This window comes from Haemaphysalis longicornis, unplaced genomic scaffold, assembly GCF_048455015.1.
Source record: "Haemaphysalis longicornis isolate Haplotype H1 unplaced genomic scaffold, Haemaphysalis longicornis Haplotype H1 scaffold_9, whole genome shotgun sequence".
Lineage (NCBI taxonomy): Eukaryota > Metazoa > Arthropoda > Arachnida > Ixodida > Ixodidae > Haemaphysalis > Haemaphysalis longicornis.
Genome location: NW_027526460.1, coordinates 54,560,733 through 54,582,837, shown reverse-complemented (window position 1 = coordinate 54,582,837; position 22,105 = coordinate 54,560,733). Strand labels below are relative to the sequence as shown.

At 46.9% G+C, this 22,105-nt stretch overlaps 1 long non-coding RNA gene across 1 annotated transcript; it reads right to left on the bottom strand.

Annotated features, from left to right (window-relative positions):
- Positions 1–18,711: 18,711 nt before the first annotated feature.
- LOC144152526 (uncharacterized) lies at positions 18,712–21,243 on the bottom strand. Its single transcript, XR_013319183.1, has 2 exons — positions 20,978–21,243; positions 18,712–18,980 (listed from the first exon to the last, which is right to left on the bottom strand). It is a non-coding gene; the product is annotated as an uncharacterized LOC144152526 (long non-coding RNA).
- Positions 21,244–22,105: the final 862 nt, after the last annotated feature.

The following is a 22,105-nucleotide window of genomic DNA, read 5'->3' as shown; positions in this document are numbered from 1 at the left end:
TCCCGAAATAGGGAAGCCCCCCACCAGGTGGGTGCCCTAACATCTACACCAGCTTGACAAATAAAGATTTATTCATCATCATCATCAGCCGATTCCATTGGTAACACGATGCATAATTGCACTTGTGGAATGAAGCGTTACAGAACTTCTTTGCCCCCTCCCCAATTTTTTATAAGAGCTTGCGATATTCTTCTTTTTTTTTTGCATTCGGAAAGCAGTACAGAATATATGAGTTACAACCAGCGAAGAGATATAAATGAAAAATTTTCAAACGCGCCTTTAATGCGCTGCTTTAATTAAGCCAAATTTTAGCAATATCAAAGGCAGATATGACGAATTACGCTGTTGTGTAAGTTCCCATAATAATTCATCAGAAGGGAAAATGTGAATTAAGTAATAGCGCGCGCAGTGCAATCAACATCTCACGTTAAGCCAGCAAAACCAAGCTTCTTCGACGCTTAGCTTACAGTGAGCACGAATTTTCTGTTACGGCTGCGCTGTTGGCCATTTGAGTTCCTTTTAAACGTTACAGATGCCTTGAATAGCGAGATGTGTTTTCAGTCTTGTATAATGTCGCTTACGAAGGCAGTTAAACAACCGTCAACCTCATAATCATAAATATGTCGAAATGAAGTTGCCCAGTTACGTGAGTGGTAATTGGTTTCTCCATTATATTATCGTTGCAGAATGACGCAACGGGTTCTCGATAACTGCGCCGTGTTGTCCATTGAACCTAATGTTCAACTGACATTAAATTCTTGAGATTATCCAGAAAACGCACGGATAAAAGTTTTGTATGCCTTTCTATTCATAAGGTTTCTGCCGGCGTTCCAGTCGGGGCGCAAAGAGAACGCATGTAACACGAAAAATTACGCACACCTCCCCTCGCGGGAACCCTGTGTAGATGCGACGCATCGTGGGTTTCCTTTGCCGTTTCCGTTGGGTTGATTCTCTCATCGCGTGAAGCGTGCCATGAACGCGTACGATGCATTTCCGTCTACTACGGGGTTCCCGCATCCCGTGCACGTCACTTTGCAGCCTCATCGTCGGCGGTGCTAGCAGTTCTGTTATTGGGCTGGCCGGTGCTTGTTGCGGTTGCGCCGACCATCGCACTAGCAGGCTTGTTAGTCTCCATCACATTAGACATCTCGCTCGGCTGCCTCATCACCACCTTGCATCCTTGCCGTCAACTAGACCACAGGCATCCTTTTCTAAGATAGTCGCCGCTCACTGCGAGAGCCTGCCCTCAGGATACACACCTGCGGCACGACCATCATCGCCCCTTTGGTGCCTCTCGAAGCCAGAAGTGCACCTAACCATCCCGGGAATAACCAAGAAATCGGACGTTCCACCACAAGGTCTCCAACAGCTCTCTATGCACCTTTTACATGAAGCCTACAGAGACCGGATTCATATATACACCGATGGCTCGGTAACGAACTCCGGTTCTGCGGGAGCTGTAATTGTGCCGGCCAGATCGGTAGACATTCAATTCAAGCTGTCCAATTTAACAACCTCAACTGCATCCGAACTCACAGCTATTCGCGAGGCTCTTCTGTACCTAAAGCAAGAATTACCACAAAAATGGGCTCTGCTTTGCGACTCCAGGCCAGCTCTCCAGAGTCTGCACTCTGCTCTTCGCCGCGGCCCGTACGAACAGCTTGTGGCCGAGATTCGTCAAGCGTATGACTCTCTAACAAGGCATGGGCACAATATTATTTATCAATGGCTTCCTAGTCACTGCGGCATTTATGGGAATGAATGTGCAGACAAAGCGGCTCATCATGCCCATGAAAGTGCCCAATTGGCCGACATCCCGTTGTCGCGCCATGATGCAGCAAGGTCACTGCGCTCCATCGCCCGCGAAATCACGCTGACCGTTTGGAATACGCCGCAGTTTTCAAACCCCCGCCTGTACTCGCTCGATCCTGACCTGCAGCGCCACTTACCCACTAACATGCCACGTTCAGATGCCACCCTACTGTGCCGACTGTGGATTGGAGTTGCTTTCACTAAAGCTTACTCATTCACTACCGGCATGACTGACAGCCCTGCATGTGACGTGTGCGCCACAGACGAGACAATAGAACACCTCTTGTGTCACTGTGTCCGGTTTGCAACGCAGAGACTGCACCTGTCAACCGCTTTCCGGAAACTCGACAACCAGCCATTAACTGCGCAAACTGTTCTGTGTCACAGACGTAGCCCATCACAATCCGAAAAGGCTACTAAAGCACTACTTCGGTTCTTAAAGGACACAGGCCTGTCTGAACGATTGTAGAGACACTGTGCACCATTGTTCATTTGTTATTTGGTTAGTTTACCGTTTCAGTTTAGGCTTTATTAGCGCCTATTCTTTTGTTTTGTAGTTATATTTAATTTTTCTTTTCTTGCTTCTCAAGCTCTATTCTTGTCTTTTCAATACTCTTTCTTTCTCTTTAAATCCCTCCTTCCCCACTTCCCATGTGTAGGGTAGCCAACCGGACTGTAACCTGGTTAACCTCCCTGCCTTTCATGCACTGTATTATCCTTCCTTCCTTCCTTCCATTCAAACCAGCGTTGGACATCGGAGCACCGGCGTTGGAACGACGGAGCGCAACGGCGCAGGTACCGCGTTGTATACCGCCGCATAACGGTGAGGGCAATGAGAGAGAGCAGTGCATGCGCATGCGTTAACCGCGCGCTAGCGCGCGCCGACGCACAGCTGGCATTGCGAGGAGCGAGCGCTAACCCGCAGATAACGCTGCGGTGAGAGCGGCGGAGAGCGCATGCGCAGCGGGCGCGGACAACGACGACGCCAGACGGATGGAGGGATGCATGTATGCATGGACAAGGCGGGTGAATGAGATGCGTCGCATCTAAAACCAAACGTTGGCGACAAGTATTACTTGCAATTGGGAATACCTAGGTGTCCTGTTCCGTAACGGTGAAAAAAAGCACTATTTCAACAAGCAAACACCAGTATTTCTAAACTGAATAGCCCCTTTTCGGCAAGTACGAGATTGCTCATGAATTATTGCTCACATTTTTCAAAATGTTATTTAAGGCCAGCATTGTGGGACAAATAAAAAATAATCAAGCGGGCCAGGAGACACACCCTGCCCGCATGTGTGCAATAACGTACATGCTGTAGAAAACACTCGTGATTTGCCCGGCTTTACGGGTAATGTTCTACTACAAGAACCAGTTGGGCTTGCCGTTGGTACTTGATCAAACGTTTGCAGCGGAGAAGAACAAGGACCAAGAAAGAATGAAACAAGACAAAGGTTTGCTAAATTACGCGATCTTTACGTCCCTAAGTTTAGGTCCCTCTTAAGGGTTTAAGACTTGACTATATTGGGCATTTGATAATGCTGAGCAAAACACGTTTTGGGGCGAGGTGAATTGTGTCGTCATCTAAAAATGGGTTAGACGTAAATGAGACAGAAAAGGCAACAGGACAGATGTGAACTCACAACTGTTTAATTTCATAAAAAGATCCGCCTGAAATACTCTGGCACAACCAGAGACAGAAATAACTTTTATTGGTCCAGTTTGTGAAGCAGAGCTAGACCTCCACCGTAGGCATCGGCCAGGAGCCCTTGGGTCCTAGCAGCGTCTTCGCCTAACTGGATGGCCCAGACTTGATCCGCCGGGTCTGAGCTGAGCAGTACGGCCTCCCACTGCTCATTACTGCTAAGTTTGCAGCTCTGAGGAGTCGCCTGAGGACATGCCCATAATATATCGGCAAGATCGGCCCGTTCCTTGCATCTCCGACATTTATCTGAAAACTGTCCAGGATAACAATGACTGTACGCGACGGGGTTCGGGTACGAGTTCGTCTGAAGAAGCCGCCAAACCACAGATTGCCTTTTACTGAGGGATGGATGAGCGGGGGAGGGGGGGGGGGTAGCGGGCTCGATCCAGAAATTTTTTTTATATTACACATAGCAATAACGTCGTACAGTATTAGCAACAAAAATAATTTTTATTTTTGGGAAGGAACGGGCTCTTCACACTTAATGTCCCAAAAAATGTCCCACTTAATGTATTGGCCATAGCGCCTGTTTCTTGTGCAAAATAATTGTTATTGTTTTATTGTTTGATTCTTTTTTATAAAAGCACACTGTGCAATTTTCCAACGGTGTGGAAAATGTACGGATGTGCACGAATCTCGTCGTCTCCGGCCCGTTTCATGTAGTTCCCCTTAAAATTACCAATATGCCACCTTTAACAAAGCATCCTTTGACATTTACGAGGCGGCCTACGACTGCACTCATCGGAAAAAATAGTGCAAGCATTCGAAACAATGTTTTTAAAACGTTTCCCGCTCAAGCGATCACCACGGAGACGATGTTTCATAGAACTAAACTAGCGCGTTATCCTGCAACGTCCGCTAATCATACAGTTCCTAGATGACATCCGCAAGCAGTTGTAACTATGTCATTGCTTACTGCCAAACTAGTGCACATATTAGTTTCGTTTTTGTTTTATCGCGTGCAGCGCGCGCGTCTTGCGGCGTCCGCAATTTGAAGGAGCACACGACCCGAGAGCGGCATCTACACTAGGAGTAGTTCGTCGTTCCGCCGAGAGGGGCCGACTGTGTTCGATCTCGGAGCGTATACGGGAAAACCAAGACATATGCAACTTCGGTGCAAAATGCGCCAGATGTCTCCGCCGCGCAAGCTGTTAGTTCCTTTGTAATTCTCCCAGGGCGATGGGGCCATGCCGCCGGAAGAGGTATGCTTGCCTGCGCTTAAAATCTTGAAAGCCCAGCTTACCTCCTAGTTGGCTTTTCCTGCTACGCGGACAAATTACCCGCGAACCGTTTCCTTTTGAAGCGTCAGCTAAGCTTTAGGACAAACCCGCCATCCAGAGCTCACGTGAGCTTTGACGAGTAAGTCCTGTAGAGGATGCACCACCTCTGAAAGGGCATTACTGCGGCCAAGCAAGCTTGGATGCGACTGTTCTTGGGGTGTAGGGCAGGCGAAATACTGCGTCTTGCCAAAAGAAAACTCTTGTGGCTTGCAACGTTATCACAACAGGAAACGCAGCAGCTGGAGTTTGCCTTTCTTGTCATGTCACAAGTATTATTTCTTCTTTACCGCCTACTACACGTCACTACTGCTCATTGGTGGGACGTTAGTTTCTCATTCCAATTGACGATTGCTGTGAAGGCGTTTGGCCACCTTTTGCACTAAACAAAACAGAAAAAAAATTCGTGGCAGCCGCGCCTTTGCATCTCTTTGCTCGTGAGATAGGTATAATTATTAGAAATTGAAATGTACGGGCACACTGGAGAGATAATCAAACTTTTAATTTAAACTGATTAATTCCTCAGCGAATAAAGCATCGTTTGCTTCTGGACAAGCACTGAAGGAACTATAAAACACGAACTCTTTCGAATAAAGCAATTTTGTATTTTGTCTACATGGCCCCTTTAAATAGAAATTATTATGCTCATAGTGGCTTTCATCCCTGAATATCCCCATTTTCCTTCCATTTCATGAAAATGTTCTACCGATATTATGAAATTATTCCGGCATCATTAAATTTCCGAAACGGCAATTCCAGGGCACTGCTATGTCATCCCTTGATGGCAAGTTAAGTTCTTGCCACACACTACAGGAAATATTTGTGTTCAATGACCTTCTCCCACTCCCACGCTCCTGCAAACAGGAAGCCCTGCAACCAGACGATGCCCATTGAGGACGTTTAAGAACACAAACGACGGCGACTCACAGGTGAGCAGACTTTTTTCAGTTTTGAGCCCTTTATTTTAGTACTCATCCCCCCTCCCCCCCCCCCTCCCCATTGTGATGACTGAGCCAGTGATTAAATAGAAAAAGCTCGCGGAACTGATCGAATATACTTACGCGTGTAGTAGGCTTGAAAACGTAACTAGGCTGATTGTTTCAAATAGGCTCGGTCTAATCTTTGTTCTGCTTGTGATAATAGACACTAAGTAGAAAGTGCCGTAATTTTGTTGTTCAGTCCATGTTCACGCATTGTGCACATCCTTGTGTCTCCTTTACTCCGCATTCGGAAGACGAGAGTCCTGATTCTACCTCTGTACATCGTCTGTACATCGTGGTAATTCTGGTGGCTAGCGCTACGTCCGATAAGCTGTGACAAATGTGTTGAATGAAATCCAATCCTGGGCTTCTGCCGCACGGAAATATTCTAGGTTAATCATATTTGAACGTATCCTCATAAGTTTTTCTTCGTGGCTTTGTAAGGTCGTACTCAAATGCGTTCGAAATGGACTCTAAATGGACTCGACTGTCGTTTAACACGAATACTGCTACAATGAATTTTCAGCTATGCAACTTCGATGAGCCGACGGGTGTTTTTTCAGGTTACAGCTTCGTGTAAACACAATTTGAAAATGGCCTTCGTTTTTTATTTCTAGTGGCTTCGTGTAATGTATTCCACTAAAGTTGCGGGAAAAAGCCCATACTACTGCTTCATCCGCATTAAAGCGAACTGCGCCAGGCTTCTCCGCTCAACTAATATAAAACAAGGCATCAGGATGGCTGCGTTACGTTTTTGCAGGCACAAATAAAGTTTTTCGTAATCCTTATCCTAATCGCGTTTGAAACCGACGCTCGTTTCGCGCCTCTTTGGGAACTAAACTGCGCTTTAGATACACTTCACGCGATGGGAACCCCAAATATCCATAATATAGCCAGAATAGTTTAGTATATGCACTTAAATTAAGACCTATTACAACAATTGAGTGAAATAAGACGTCCCAAAAACCCCAAACAACCGCAGGTTCTCGTTTCAAACTGCGTTGCATGGCCGAGTTTTCCTCCGTCCTCAAAAGATGGCAGCAGCCTCCCGTCAGAAATAAAAAGCGGGATGTTTGACGCGGCGAGTGCTGTGCAAGATAATTGCGGCAGCCTTATTGAAACTGCTGCGGGGCTCACTGCTGACCCACAAGTTGAAAACTTTATTCTGGCTTGTGTCCCGCAGTTCGCGTAAACAGGCTGTAGTACTGGTCAGCCGCACTTTCAGCTTGCAGGCTAGCTCTGCCGCATAATACGCGGTCTATGCAGTGGAGCGTACGTTTACGGCGATGTAGCTCTAGTGCACTGCCTGTCCTGTATAAATCGTGACTCAAATTTCCCCAACAATTAACGGGGCCGGAATACGCACGCGCGCTCCTCTGTTGAAAGGTCTTTAAAATAGTCGAAAAGAAATATCCCGAACATTTATGCTGTCTCAATGATATTTGTTATTTCTTTCAACACGTAGAGAGAACTCTTGCTGAAAAAATAGAAAGCCCAATATCTAGACTTCATTGATCCAGGGCATACCACGCTAGTTTGTTTCGCTTCAGGTGGGATATTTCTACAGGGCTGTTCGTTTTCGGGCTTCATATTTTTTTAAATAGGGGATGAAAAAATGGGGTGCTATTTCTCAAACTAAGAATCGAGGAGAAATCGTTTTGTTTTTGTAAAATAATTCCGAAATTTGGGTTCTTGCATGTTAAATCTACAGATGTACTTATTAATACACTCAGTTTAGCTAAGAAGGTATCACGACCTCCTTAACTTTAAAGCGTCAAAATTGGGGCGTGGACGTTAGGGTTCTTTAGGAAATACACCTGGAAATTTGGTGTTTCTTTCAAAACGGATCAATAATGATGGCATAAAGGGCATTGATAACTTGTAAGAAATGAAACCACTTATTCACAGAAAGCCGGCCATAGATTTTTTACAAATACTTGTTTACATAGATTATCATTTGTATGTGCAGCATGTCGGTCTCCGTTCGGGACCCGTCCGACCGTTGAACGTATCTCACCCGGGGAAAAGTTATCTCGACCACAGAGCTTCCATTAGCTATTCACAACAGTGTGTGCTGGTGTTAGCTGCCTGGGGTAGCAAGCAGTAGAGTCCTGCCAATATTCAATGACTTCGACAGCTGTGTTTGTGGGGCTTCCTTCCAGCAAGTTCTCGCTGAGAACGGCAGAGCGTCCTGCAAAAGGATTTGCAGATATCTACTTTGAAAAAGGTTCATTCTGGGAGAACCGAATTTAACCCGATTCTCCTTAATCATGTTCGGGGTGTAGGAATCGGGTAAAACTGGGTTTTCCCCGAAAGCTAATAACCCTAGGTATTAATAACTAATCAGTGACATTAATAAAACAGAGCTCTTTACAGTAATCCGATTTATAACGCACCTTCCCTTCTTACAACGCAAGAGTTGAATGGCCATCACAGCAGGTTGACGGCAGTAAAATTTCAATTATAACAACCTTTTATTAAGTGCGAATGCACTTCTTAAGCGAGCCTGAATCGTCCGCCGCCGTTGTCCGCATAGCAACAGCTGCGGTTGCGCGCGCTCCTCGTCTTCCTCCTCGTCTTCCCTAGCAACGGGGGGAGATGGGCGCGCGCTACTCTCCTCCTCCTCTCTCCGCTCAGTGACTGCGGGTGTTGGGCGCCTCCTCTCCACTTCGGGCGGGAGAGCTCTCGCTCGCGTAGCTGGCGCTCCGCATTCCGACGCGTGAGGGCGCTCGTGTAGCCGTCGCCGTAACGGTGGGCGCTATTCTCCTCCTCCTCTCTCCGCTCAGTGACTGCGGGTGTTGGGCGCCTCTCTCCACTCCAAGATCACGATATCCACCGTAATCGCGCAATCAACAACCGTGCATTCGCACTTACACACTCTCCCCCTCGGGGAAGTGCGAGGGAATTTTTTTTAAGCCGAAAGCTTTAAGCGCCTCATTATTGAAAAAAAAAATGCGTTGTGTTTTTACAGATAACTCCGCCGTTAAAAGAGAAAAAGAAAACGCTCACCAAAATGTCGTATTTGTGCCAAATTTCGTATCCAGATTAATTCCGACCCAGTAAATGAATTAGTGTACAAGGAAAAGTGGGTGCATTGGAGCTCTTATGGGCATGGATCCTGGGTGTCCGAAGTTGGTGCCGCGTGCGTTACCACCATGCTGAAGCGCAGCATGTTTCCTGGGGTGTAATTAGGGATAGCTTACGGAGTGAGGTGCTGACTTCATATCACGTTACACGTAAACGTGAGGGAACGTGGGCAGAAAAGCTGCCCGAGCTACTATAGTCGGGAGCGCTGCACGAGCTGAGGACTACCAACAGTGGCCTTTTATTGGGCCTGGTAAGCTCGTAGCCGGTAAGCTCTGGCTTACCCTGCCCGGCTTGGTCGGGTCCGGACCCATTCCACTCGGTCCGTCCAGTCAGTTTCTTCGTGGGCGTGGACCTGGCTTGGGCTTGCGACAGTGGGCCGGAGTTGGGTTCCAGAAATAACTTAACGGGGCCCGCGCAGATCTGTGGCTCTGTGGTTGCGTGCGTGCAATCTGCAACGAGATATCATTGCGCGTTTGAAAAACGCGCTGCCCTTCCGTGCACCTTAAGGGTAAGAAAACAGCTCCCGTGAATTTCTTTGATCCTTCCGTAGTGTGCTGCGCTGTTTGAAAAGAATAAACGGCGCCAATCGGTCCCTTAGTTATGGCGACTATTCGCTTTCTCAATATATGTAACTTCTAAGGTTCCCGGCCATGACAAAACGTATACAGTCGCCTCGCTAATCACCAGCTAAAGCTTCAACCACTGCATGCCACTTGCTCTATAAAAAAGCCCGAGGATATAGGCGTTTGTTTGGGATCAGGTGCGGCTCCAAGGTCGTGCCGGGGTGTTGCTGAGTTTGAGCTCAGAGTGCGACATCTCGAGTGTTTTGAAGTGGATGTGCTCTGAGCGTCGGGGTGGGACGGGGGCTTTGCCGTGTAACTTCACCGTCAGAAGGAGCTGCGGCGGTGAGAAGGTTGCGGGAGATCTGAAAAATAGTTTACAAATATGTGCAATTACACACTATTTACTGGGTTTAATTCCTGATTAGTACACATTTTAGTTCCCGTGTGTTGACAATTGACATCTCCCTTTTGTTTTTAAGAGCCGAGCGTGAATTGTGACCGACTACTTTTTGTAGATATGTGGCGTAGACGGAAAATCACCCAGTAGGCTTATATACGTTCTTGTGTTAACAAGTTAGCGCTGAACCGACAGCAGAAATCCAGGAGAACAGACGGGACCGGCACTATATTTCGAATAATTTTACTTTAGAGCCATATGTCCAAATTTATATCAAAACGCATAGTATGCGCAGCATGCGTCACAACATGTGCAACTCACGTAAAAACAGAAGCCTGCGCTCCACGTCAACCATGACAAACATTTAAACCCAGACAAAAATATTTCCTCTGACGTGTCACCTACACAACCAGCACCACGTTTTTTGTGCAATATGCTGCGCAATTCTCACTGCGTCGGCGCACTTTGGGACGTACAAACGTACGGCTGAGGTGGAATCAGGTTTTTTTGGTAGAAGCCGTGATGCGATTTCGCGAGAGTAACTGGATGCATATCACGTTATAAACAAGGGAAGAGGTTGCAAAAGAACTACGTCTGTGGAAATACTTTCGTGTATATAGCATACTGCAAGCTTACGCTTAGCTAACATTGATTATTTCTGCCTGGCCCCGGATTAGCTACGCTACCCGCAAAGCCCAGACCATGATCCTGCACTTTATCCAAAGGCTCAGTGATTGATTGATTGATTGTAGGGTTTAACGCGCCGACGCAACGCAGGCGCGCCGTAGTGGAGTGCTCCGGATTAATTTTGACCACCTGGGGATCTTTAACGTGCGCCGAAATCTCGAACACACGGGCGTTTTTGCTTTTCGCTTCCATCAGAAAAGCGGCCGCCGCAGCCGGGAATCGAACCCGCGACCTCGCGCTCAGCAGCGCAACGCCTTGGCCACTGAGCCACCGCGGCGGGTAGCCAAAGGCTCAGTCCAATCCTGAAGCTGACGTTAGCATCAAGCCCTACCAGGAACTCAATTACACAATTCATTTACGAGAAGACTTTAGTAAGAATACCACACGCAAAATGTTCCGATATAAGTCGTTCGTTTTCAGTTTTTATTATTTTCAAATTTTACAGAGACATGGGTCCTTATTTCTTATTTGTAAACGAGACTGTATTCACGCTATATTTTCAAGAAAGAGCGACAAACCATTGTCAGCGTTAATAAATTTTCCAACTCATATATTTCACCATACAAAACGTTGACTATGGATCTGTTCAGGTAAGAACAGCAATGATGATGGTTGGATGTTTATGGCGCAAGGCCAACTGGGGCAAAGAGCGCTACAACAATAGTCATATATGAGGGGTGAAACCTTAAACAATAACTAAGTCAGCAAAAACAAAGTAAAATCACAAGACGACAATGAGCATGGCTGGTGTAGAGGGCCAGATTTCATGATGCGTGATAGGAAATGAGGTTTAAAAACTTGACTTCTGACAAATACTCAAACACACGTTTCACGGAAACAATGGCTTCGTCACCTAGAAAAAACGATGGATGTAGGGGAATATGTTGTCTGTAGAGTTCTCTGAAGTGTTTGTGTCGTGTTGTGTGAAGTGCCTTGCATGTGATTAGTATGTGCACTACGGATAGGGCCTCTCCGCACCTGCTGCACTGGGGTCTAGAAGATCCCGTCAGCAGATACGAGTGCGTTGCATGGGTGTGCCCTATCCGTAATCTGGCCAAGGCGACTTCAGAGTATCTATTGCGTGTGTCGGTGGTGTACGGTCCCAAGTGAGGTTTTATTACATGTAGTTTGTTGTCTGTCTGTTCGTCCCAGTGTGTTTGCCATGTTCTGGGCAAGTGTTGTCTTGTGTATAGCTTGAGGTCTGTATAGGGTACCGTTGTAATGTCTACAGTGTTCCTGAGGGCAGCAGCAGCGGCCCTCTCGTCTGCCAACTCGTTCCCAGCGATCCCTGCGTGTCCTGGGACCCAGCAGAGGACCAGCTCATGCTTTTGTGCATACACGGACATGATAGTGCTGAATACAAGATTAACTATGTGGTTTTTGGGGGGCTTGTGCGATGACAGTGCGCGAACAACACTCAAGAAATCCGTATAGATGATGGAATTGGGAATTTGATTTTCAAGTATGTGTCGTACAATGAGTAAAATTTCATATGCTTCTGCTGAAAAAATTGTTGTGTTCAAAAAATTGTTGACGCTCATGGTTCTGGCTGCACTGAAATTCGGACCATGAGCAGTGCAGGAGACCATAGTGGAGGTTTTAGACGCGTCACTGTAAAATTCTGCAAGTGGGTATTTAAACTGCAGAGACAGAAAGTGCTGCAGTTTTGCAGCTCGCGGTACCCTATTTTTGTCAAGTTTCATAAAAGAAAGGTCGGAGGACACAGGACGAACTTTCCAAGGCGGTAAAATGTCTGAAAAGGTTCATCTGTACACATCTAAAAACGAAGCGCTCAGATCCGAGGCTCGCTCTCTCACTCTAAGTGAAAAGGGCAGAGGAACGGATGGGCGATTTACAAAGAGCAGAGATGTTGATGTATCGTTAAAGACAGGATAAAAAGGATGATTATACAGCGATGAAATTTTAAAACCATAAAGCAAGTCCATGTATGTTCTTTGGTTCTCAAGGCTCCACTTATTACACTCGACATAAAGACTCTCAGCAGGGCTAGTGCGAAAAGCACCCGACGAAAGACGAAGGCCCAAGTGTAGCACTGGGTCAAGAATTCGCAAGGCTGTCTTAGTCGCCGACCCATACACCACACTGCCATAGTCCAAACGAGACCCAACCAAAGCAGTATACAAGCGAAGCAAGATTTCTTTATCGGAACCATAGGATTGGTGGGAGAGAACCTAAAGTATATTCATTGTTTTGAGACATTTATTTTTAAGTTCCTTGGTGTGAGGAATGAATGTGAGTTTGTGATCAAACACCACACCTCAAAACTTGTGCTCCTTGTTCACAGGAAGCGACACGCCATTAAGATGAATGTCTGGGTCCGGATGGACCCCACGCTTTCTGGAGAACACAACGCAGGAACTTTTTGCAGGATTCAATTTAAAACCATTCTTGTCTGCCCAGCCGGCAAGTTTCTTGACACCAAGCTGGACTTGACGTTCGCAGATTGACATATTACATGATTTATAGGATATCTGTACGTCGTCTACATACATAGAATAAGAGATTGTGGGTGGCAGTGCCTTACCAAGAGAGTTCATCTTTACTATGAAGAGAGTGCAACTCAACACGCCTCCTTGCGGCACGCCATTTTCTTGGACGTGAACCTTTGAAAGTGCACAACCAACTCTTACTCTGAACGTTCTCTCCGACAAATAACTAACAAGGGTGTTCAACATATTACCCGAAACACCGAATGACCTGAGGTCACTAAGGATCCCATTACGCCAAGCGGTGTCGTAGGCCTTCTCGAGGTCGAAAAAGACAGTTAAGCAGTACTGCTTATGCACGAAGGCATCCTTGATGTATGAGTCAAGTGCAACCAGTTGATCGTTTGTCGATCGCCCCACCCTAAAGCCTGCCTGGCAGCTCTCGACAAGACCATTGTACTCGACGAAGTACACGAGCCTGCGATTGATGATCTTCTCGAAGAGCTTGCACAGGCAGCTTGTCAGGGCAATAGGGCGGTAACTTGAGGGGGACGACGGGTCCTTTCCCTCTTCAGGAAACCTACAACTATAGCCTCCTTCCAAGACTTTGGAATGTGCCCCTAAAGCCAAATCTTGTTATATAGGTGTAAGAGTGTTAGAAGAGTGTCTGCGTGCAGGTGTTGTATCATTGTGTATGTGATGTTGTCTGGGCCTGGAGCTGAGGGTTTACACGTGCTCAAAGCAGCCTTCAGCTCATACAGTGAAAACTCTGAGTTATAAAAAGATGTTGACCTATTGTTATCTAGTATAGGCTTCTTTTCGGCCATTTGTTTGTGTTTCATGAAAGTGTTTGTGTAGTGTGCGGAACTGGACACGTGTTGGAAGTGTTGTGCGAGGGTGTCAGCCTGGTCTTCGAGTGTGTCCCCTATTGTGCTGACCAGAGGCAGGCTGTGTGTTTGTTGCCCTTTGAGTTTGCGTATTCTTGTCCATACTCTCCGTGTGTCTGTGTAGGTGTTTATTGATGTTATGAAGGAACGCCAACTCTCTCGTTTTTCCTCACGGCGCACACATTTTCCTAACGCCTTGGCCCGTTTGAACAAAATGAGGTTACCCGACGTGGGGTACCGACGAAGGACACCCTACGCCTTGTTCTGGGCCTCTCGCGCCCGCCTACAGTCCTCATTCCACCACGGCCTCCGCTGGTTGCGCGGGGCACCAGAGGCGTGGGGAATGGACTTTTCGGCGGCGTCGAGGATGTGCGCCGTGAGGAGTTGGGTAGCTTCTTCAACGTGTAGGTGTCCTATGGATGTGTGGTGTAGTTTCGATGTCTCTGTAAATGTGTTCCAGTTAGCTCGTGCTTCATTGAAGCTATTATGGGAAGAAGAACTGCTTGGGCCGTTACCTATATATGTTAGTGAAGTGCGGAAGTGGTCACTGCCATATGGGTCAGTGCCCACTCCCCACTCAAGACATGGAAAGAGAATTGCCGAACCAATAGCCAAGTCAAGATTTGAGTATGCATTGTTTCCTATGTTATGGTATGTAGGCTGTTTCTCGTTGAAAAGGCATGCTCCAGAAGATGTTAGGAATTTCTCTATCAGGCGACCTCGGGCATCCGTTCTGGAAGAGCCCCAAAGAGAGTTGTGAGCATTAAAGTCGCCTGTAAGGATGTATGGTTCGGGCAGCTGGTCAACCAGCGCCTCGAAGTCAGAGCTCATAAGTGCAACATCAGGAGGAATGTATACGGAGCATACCGTTACCAACCTATTAAAAATTATTGTGCGGATGGCTACAGCCTCGAGGACCGTATTCAAGGGGACAGGGTGGCAGGCTAAGGATTTTCGGGCGATTATGGCCACACCGCTAGAAGAGTGTGTGCAGCCATCCCTGTCCTTTCTGTATACCAGGTAACTATTCAAGAAATTTGTGTGTTTGGAATTCAGATGTGTTTCCTGGACACACATTAAACTCGGCTGTTTGGTATGCAGAATCTCATACACGTCGTCAAGATTACTCAGAAGGCCTCTGCAGTTCCATTGAACTATGTTTTCTCTTCCCATTATTATGTGTTCAGAGCTACTGGAGTGTGACTGTTTATGTAGGGTCTTTCGGGGCTTGGACTCTTGGGAGGGGTTTTCTGACCTTCTCTACTGACCTGGACGTCGCAGCCCGTTCCTTCCGCTGCGATGAAAGCCGGAAGGACTCGACGTCCATGTCGTCATCTGAAGGCAAGGGGGTGCCCAGCGGACTGGGCCCCCTTGGCGTGGTACCCTTTCGGGTGTTCTTTGTCTGCGCTGCCAGTGCCGAAGGCGTGGGGAGCACGACAGACGGCACAGGCAGTGAGGTGGGGGAGGGGGTCGCTGCGACTGCCTCCGTCTCCATCTCCGTGCCCTTGCATGTGCTTTGGGCCGGTGGAGAGGAAGCAGTGGATGCAGCGGCATCCCCAACAGATGTTGTTGCCACCACAGCCGCTGCTGGGTGAGCGAGCGGTGCAGAGGCTGGTTGGGCTGCCTGGGGCAACCCTGGGGGGGGGGGGGCAGGACCAAGTCCGACTCGCGGTACTGGGTCCCCGCCGAAACCAGACGCCGCTCCGCCCCCCGGCGAGCCGCGTCGGCGTACCTCCCCAGGGGGAAAGAGGCGAACCTCTTTCGCGCCTCTGGGAAGGTGATGTTCTCAGTTACCTTCACATTAATAATCGCCTTCTCCTGCTTAAACTTCTCGCACGTTCGAGAGTAGGCGGCATGGGGTCCCTGGCAGTTGGCGCAGGTGAGGGTTGACAATGGACCATTATCAGATGGATGATCATGCTGAGCGCATTTTGCGCAGGTCAGACGACCACGGCAGGAGTTGGTTCCGTGCCCGAACCGCTGACACTTAAAGCAGCGGCGCGGGTTTGGAATGTAGGGCCGGACATTACAATGTACAAAACCTGCATTGACGTACTCTGGGAGTGTGGACCGGTCAAAAGTAAGGATAATGTGCTTGGTCGAAACTACTTTGTCATCCTTCCTCATAGTTATGCGGCTCACAGCTGTCACGCCCTGATTTCTCAGGCCCTCCAGCAGGTCAGCATCTGTCTCATTCATCAGGTCTAGTTCAGAGATGACACCTTGAGTACTGTTCAGGCTCCGGTGGGGTGTCACCCTGATTTCAAGATGGGCTATGCGAGTTTGTTCAAGGAGGATCTTTGCATGCTGTTTGTTGTGTACTTCAACCAGGATTTCTCCAGTTCTTTGTTTTTTGGCCTTATATTTGTCACCAATGATGCCCTCCAGAAATTTCGATATTAGGAACACGGACTGTGATGCAAGAGGCTTTTCTTGGTCACTGGATTCCAACACCAAAAAACGGGGGTAGTTATCGGGCTTTGGAAGACTGTGGGTTGGGAGTGGCGGAAATGAACCTTCGGTGCGGCCCCTTTTCAGGGGCCGATCATGTTTTGGGGGGGGGGGGATTTACGATTTACCATATGGCATGTAAAAGAAGCAGGGGACGGGGGTACTTTCTTCTCAAACCTTACCCTGATAGCCTGAGAGGTCCCGGAGCTCCCTGCCTGGTAAACAGACAGGGAGCCCATCCACCGGAGCTTGACCTGGGCTCCGATGGCCACCGTTTGAGGCTTCTACCCTTCACCTTTAAACACATCACCACGGTAGGTTACAGTTTATGTTGGGGGCTCGGGGTCTGCGGTGTCGCCAACACCGTCACCATGAATACTCAAGGTGCCCCGTGCGGGGAGGTAAGAACAGCAAATAGGGTTCGGAATTCTCACCAGATTCGAAGGAATTTTGTACTGCATAGTTTGTCGCCGCTTTCGTCGTGTTCGCCCTTCTTGCAGTGGTGCCTTAGCAGTAACATAAAGCAGTTGGCGACGGCATCTAAAACGTGCTGCAAATAAATAAATAAATAAATAAATAAATAAATAAATAAATAAATAAATAAATAAATAAATAAATACGAAATATTTATTTCTTGGTTGAATTATGACGATAATATAGAGCAGACAGATCTTAATAAGGACTTGAATCTGAGGGAAAAAAAGAAAATATAGAGAAATGCCAAGAGAAGGAAATCCACGCATTTTTAATGCAAGTACGGAAAATTGTGTCAAAGGGAGGCAGAAAATACATCTATTCAGCAAAAAAAAGCAGGCCAGCTTTACATTGCTTTTCATTGGATTGAACCCGCACAAACTAAACGAATACAGAGGAAGGGACACAAGGACAGTAGCTGTACATAATTTATTCTGGAATTCTGACTGCCGCCGAGGCCGACAATCAGCTTATTAATTATTCAGGATCGAATTTTATCAGCGCATTTAAAGCACCTCCACGACATGTTTTGTTCCTCTCAGTGTCAAGCATGCCATGAAAAGCTCAGGTTTTTTTATATGAATATAAATGGAGCACCGTATAATGTGATTTTATACAACAATTCCGTTCTTCTGTTAACTGTTCATGCTTTCAGCCATAAAAACTGAACAATTGAATATCGGGGTGTTTTCTGACGAATATGCTAAGTAAAAATAGTTCTTTTTGTTCTTTTTGCATTATTCTCAACAGCTGTTGTGAGTTGTAGCATCTTCTCTGCACATTAGCGTGCACGGTTGCGCATGGGCACCTACCAAACGAAAAACTTGTTAACACGGAAGGATTCTTTTTCGAGTACCCGAGGACACCAACCAAGTTGCGCCTTCTATCTTAACAAACTGTATACGTCGCAAGTTAACGTACTTAGTTGGTATAATAGCGGTCGTTGTGCTTGAGAAACAAGAAATAAAAACTAGAATATTAGAAAATGAAGTAACAAAATCCAAAATTGTTATGTCATAAAACCTCGTCACAAATAAAAAAACCAGAAGACACCGAAGTTCGTATAGAAAATGGTTAAAAAAACACCTACCATGCAACGCCCCGTGTCGGCACAAAAATACGTGCTGGCAGGGTTAGCACACTAAATCGCTAATATAAGGTGAATGTAGATTGCTGGTCGTAGAAAAGAAACTCAAAATGAACAAAAGAAGAGGTGGAATGCTAATGCGTTAGTAGACAAATCCCGCAGATTGTGCAAATCCTTTTGGATAAAAATTAAAAAGCATATCCAAGTGCAAATATAATCGTTTCGTTCTCTAACGAAACACGCATCACATAACGTTCTGCATGCCTAGCAAGTGAGTTTGCATACCCTGCTAGTAGCATGCAATCATTGTGTCGGGCTTCTGATGTACTCGGGGCACAGCTGACCGAGTGCTGTTCTACACTCTTAGCCAAAAAGGACTAACGGGGCATCGGCGTTACTCCTTTTGGGGACTAACTGCGTTGCCACTAGAATTAGTCCTTTTTGGGACTAACGGCAAGGGTACCAACTGTTAGTCCCTCTACACTTAGTCGCTTGATGGTTCAACTGTTGGTCCGCCATAAAGACTAACTGTTGGTCCCTTGCAGATCAACTGTTAGTCACCCCTGTTAGTCGACTGGAGACCAACCGTTGGTCCTTTGAGTATCAATCGTTAATCTTCCCCATTACTCCCCCTAGACCAATTGATGCTTTCAAGACTAAATGTTCATCCCTGCAAATGCTCCCCTCTGGATTAACCGTGCATACTAAAAGACGATGTGCTGGCTCGTGCAAGTACTCCATGAGTGACTGTCGTTCCATTAGACCGACAATTGAGAAGACAGGAGTAAACACAAGAGACCAGAAGCAGTATTTCTTGGCCACTTGTTCACGACAAAGTACTCACGACAAAGAAAATGTCACTTTCAAGCTTTTTATTGCAACACTGTGTAAGCAACATACACAACAAAAGTAAACCGTACTCTACTCTTGATGTTGGAGTCTCTATTTCGAAGGCCTGTACGGCACACCTTGTTGAGGCGATGCGGCCAGTATTGGGCTATTCCGGGTATACATGGCTGCTGTCCTTGGCGCAAGCGCGCTCCACTTGTCTTGAGGTACTTGTCCGTTGAGAGGAGACAGCCATCCTCCGTGACGCTGTCGGCAATGGGCGTATGTCGTCACGCTCCTGCAGGAAATAAATAGGGCAACAAAACAAGTGTTATTCGTGGTAGGACGCAAAATTGAGAAAAACGCAGTTTCCAGCAGCCCTAACAAGCATCCGTAAAAAATACCTCAAAAAGCAAAAAGAAGCAAAATCAACGCTTTATGTAGTGCAGCCAAATGTGGCCTGTGAAGTGCACTGAGTATAAGACTACGGATTAATTAAGACCATGGGCACGGTAGTTAACAAGCGAAACTCAGATATTGTTGTTTTTCCGACTCCAGCAGAAAAGACGCCACTCAAACCAGCAATAGAACCTGGGGACTCATGCTCACTCACTCAACGCATTGAACCACTGTATAAAGGCAACAGAAAATAGAAAGATTGCTTATTTCTCGCATGCAGGTTCGCTATCATTCTCAGAGGCTTACGTAGCACCAAACAAGGGCCTCTTCCCTCTCTTTCACAAGACATGTAGGGAAAGAGACGCTTCCTGTCAGCACCAGCTCTAAATCAAATTGGTTTGACTGCAATCAAAAATAAAAAGAAAACAAGAAGAAATATTTAATTATTGGAAGAAAACCTGCTTTCCTGCGCTGATGGTGCGGATTTGTATAGAAGAAGGTCATTTTTGATTTCTGGCTGTGATGTCGGTGTCGAAGAATGCGTTTTTATTTCAAAAATGTATTAAGAGCGAAATTTTCTCAATGTTTAATAAATTTAACAATGGTTAACAAATATCCTCGGGCGAAACAAACAAAACGGCGTCCTCTCAGCTTTCTGCATGGGAAGTGGCTATGGCTGCACGTTTTTATTTCCTCTTTGCGGACAGTTCACAGTGAGTTCGTACGTGCACACAAAAAAGGCTTTCAAAGGAAAGGGGTAAAAATGTTTGAGTCTGACCACGCTGCGAGCGCTTGCCTACCAGTGAGGGAGCAACGAAAATGAAAAAAAGTGAAGGAAGCCTTCGGCCACGTTAGATGAGTCACACGAGTGTGCGCCTGCTACTGTGAAATTCATGTGAAAGGCACGGGTGACGGGTGGGTGCGGGAAGGACTGCAGTACGAGAATGTGTCTTGAACGAGTTCCCCGAAAGCCAAACAATTTTGGGGGGGCGCGTTACTGCCAGTTAGGTTCGCCGTGGCGTCCACAAGGAGGGCCGGTACTGGAAAAGGGGCAGTTAGCTAACACTGTATTCTCAAAAAAAAAAAGAAGAAAAAAACTTGCCGTGAGATACATAAAGATACTACGATTTTGTTAGAGGATTTTTATTACGGCGGTCAGCCCGCGCCTTCGAGGAAGACTTCATTTTGCCGTTCTGCTGTGGTCCGGCAGATTACAAGTTCGGGTTCCGCAAAATATGGAGAAAAAGGCCTTATTCAGCCAATTTACATCAGATTCTAACCGTTATTGTCTAGTTTTATTCTGTACGTAGTTGCGGTTACGAGGGTGCAACTATTTTTGCCCTACTCAGCCTCAGAGTGTAGCGTCCGTAGCAGTTCCGGCGTTCTGCCAGACTTCTTGTAATTTTCCTGCTTAAAATATCACGTTTTCATTTAAAATTTAATATGTCTGCGAGTAATTCTTGTATCCTAACAGCACCATGTTGTTATTTTAGTGTGCATATGTTTGCCTAAAAAGTTAGAGCCCTTCAAGATTCTCGGCCACGTGTTAACCACGCTTTGACATTTCTGGCTATAAATGTAATAAAACTGCAATTTCAAAAGAAAAAAAGTTAGCGGTTAGCTTCCTTTTTGTACGCTGCTCCTGCTGGGGCGGTTATTCATGCGGTTGGGCCGCTTGTTTAAAGAGAAATTGCATTTTTACTATTGTAGGGTTAAGCAAAAAATTGGGTAAATATTGACCGAAACAAATAAAAATTAGGTCGCCGTCGGCAGTAACGCACAGCGAATCGACTGGCGTTGGTTTTAAAAAATAGCTGGCACTCTGACGCTAATATGCAAGCTCACGAACTTCAAAAAAAGGGCGAATGGGGAAAAGCCGTCGCCGCCGCAGCTCACCTTTCGCACGTCCGTCCCCGCTGGCCGCCGAACGAGTAGAAACAAGTCGGAGGGCCCCCGCCAGGGGGAGCAACAGCAACGTTGCGGGAGCAAAGGGCGCTGTTAGTCTTTCCGTTGGTCCCATTCGCGTCGAGGGACCAACGGTTGGTCCCTTCATTTTGCACACGGCCCTAATCTTGGCGCGTTTGGTCTTTTGGGGACTAAATGTTCCTCGCGAGGCGTAATTGCTGCAGTTAGTCTTATTTTCTCCCATTTTGGCTAAGAGTGTAGTAAAAAATGTGGTTGATCCCTCTTGCATAAGAACCGGTGAAACACGAAAGTGAAATGTGGCGTCACAGGAGCAGTTTAATGTTTATTGTGCGTCGATACGAACTTGCACATCGCTATTTATATTTTGTCGGTATGACAACGTTATACACATCAACGTCAGACACTGGATTGGACGCGCTGGACCATTGCGCAAATCCTACTGCAACCACAGGCGCTCGCAAACCGTCCGTGCTAACGAAACCAAACGGCACGTCAGCGAATCCTTTGGTTAACACATGGACCGCTGCAGCGAAAGGACCAGCGGACCGTGCCACGACGCAACATTCGCAAGTCGGCGTCGATCTTACTCCGTGGTCGTGGCCTTACAGGCTTGTCTGCAGGTTACGCTACGCGTCCCCCGTAGACGTAAGAGCTAACATCGAGGCGCCAACTGTCGGCGCTCATTAGCGTCATGATGCACTACTTCGGTTCGCCTCTCCTAGACGGAAGCATCATCTCCAGGGAAGGATATAAGGCACGTTCATCGTCATATTTACGTGTCTGTTCATAGCGCAGTCTGGAGCGCGTTTCGTACCTCCCGTTGCGGCGAAACAGTTTGTGGTTCAAATCCCGCCGCAGCCGCGTCAATCGAATTTTTTCAGGCGAAGTCATTTCCGTGACGGTTATGACATCAGTCAGGCCGTGGTGGAGCCCGGCATAAAACACTTTCGTATTAAAAAATATTTACTCTAGAATTAACCGGTCAAGAAACTTAGCGACAGCAACAGCTATACGCACTCGTTCTACCAACCCTAGTCTCAGGGGAACTTAGGAGAGCCCGTTGCGCTATATCGCCCACCGACGTATTATATCATAATA